Genomic DNA, 1,375 nt, shown 5'->3' with positions numbered 1-1,375 from the left:
AGGGTTCTCAGGATCATAAGCTTCTTCAGAATTTGCCTCTTTAGTACTGTTGGATGCATTTTGCCATCCATTCAGACTTTGAGAAATCATGTTGACTTGTTGAGTCAACACTTTGTTCTGAGCCAATATGGCATTCAGAGCATCAATTTCAAGAACTTCCTTCCTCTGAGGCGTCCCATTATTCACAGAATTCCTCTCAGAAGTGTACAAGAATTGGTTATTTGCAACCATGTCAATAAGTTCTTGAGCTTCTGCATGCATTTTCTTTAAGTGAATGGATCCACCTGTAGAATGGTCCAATGATATTTTGGAAAACTCAGATAGACCATAATAGAATATATCTAATATGATCATTCTGAAAACATATCAGAAGGACACTTTTTGGTCATCTGCTTGTATCTTTCCCAAGCTTCATAGAGGGATTCACCATCTTTTTGCTTGAAGGTCTGAACATCCACTCTAAGCTTGCTCAACTTTTGAGGATGAAAGAATTTATCCAAGAAGGTCGTGACCAACTTATCCCAGGAGTCCAGGCTATCTTTAGGTTGTGAGTCCAACCATGTTCTAGCTCTGTCTCTTATAGCAAAAGGGAAAAGCATGAGCCTGTAGACTTCAGGATCTACTCGATTTGTCTTAACAGTCTCACAAATCTGCAAGAACTCAGTTAAAAGCTGATAAGGATCTTCAGATGGAAGTCCATGAAACTTGCAGTTCTGTTGCATCAAAGCAACTAATTGAGGTTTCAGTTCAAAATTATTTACTCCAATGGCAGGAATTGAGATGCTTCTTCCATCAAACTTGGACGTTGGTTTAGTGAAATCACCAAGCATCCTCCTTGCATTATTGTTGTTGAGTTCGGCTGCCATCTCCTTCTCTTGTTCGAAAATTTCAGAAAGGTTGCCTCTAGGTTGTTGTAATTTAGCTTCTCTTAGTTTCCTCTTTAGAGTCCTTTCAGGTTTAGGATCAGCTTCAACAAGAGTTCCTTTTTCCTTGTTCCTGCTCATACGAAAGATAAGAGAAAAAAGAAAAGGAAGAGGAATCCTCTATGTCACAGTAAAGAGGATCCTTATTATTAGTAGAAGAAGAAATGAATAAAAGTGAAGAAGACTCCAAACACAAGGGTAAGGATAGAGGCAGTGATTGGAGATGAAGAGAGGTGAAGAGAAGTGTTAGTAAATAAATAAATAAATAGAAGAAGATGAGAGAGAGATTTTCGAAAATATTTTTGAAAAGGAGTTAATGATTTTCAAAAATTAAGATAAGAAATTAATATTAAAATTAAAATTTGAAACAATTAATTAATTAAAAAGAATTTTTGAAAAAGAAGGAGATATTTTCAAAAATTAGAGATAGAAAAGTAGTTAGATGGTTTTGA

The 1,375-nt window shown here is 35.8% G+C and overlaps 1 non-coding gene across 1 annotated transcript; it reads left to right on the top strand.

The window, feature by feature from the left end:
* Positions 1-360: 360 nt before the first annotated feature.
* LOC127741363 (small nucleolar RNA R71) lies at positions 361-467 on the top strand. The gene has a single exon (XR_008002315.1). It is a non-coding gene; the product is annotated as a small nucleolar RNA R71 (small nucleolar RNA).
* The last annotated feature ends 908 nt before the right edge of the window (positions 468-1,375 follow it).

Source organism: Arachis duranensis, chromosome 8 (assembly GCF_000817695.3).
Source record: "Arachis duranensis cultivar V14167 chromosome 8, aradu.V14167.gnm2.J7QH, whole genome shotgun sequence".
NCBI lineage: Eukaryota > Viridiplantae > Streptophyta > Magnoliopsida > Fabales > Fabaceae > Arachis > Arachis duranensis.
Note: the sequence above shows the minus strand (reverse complement) of the source record. Positions and strands in the feature narration are given on the sequence as shown.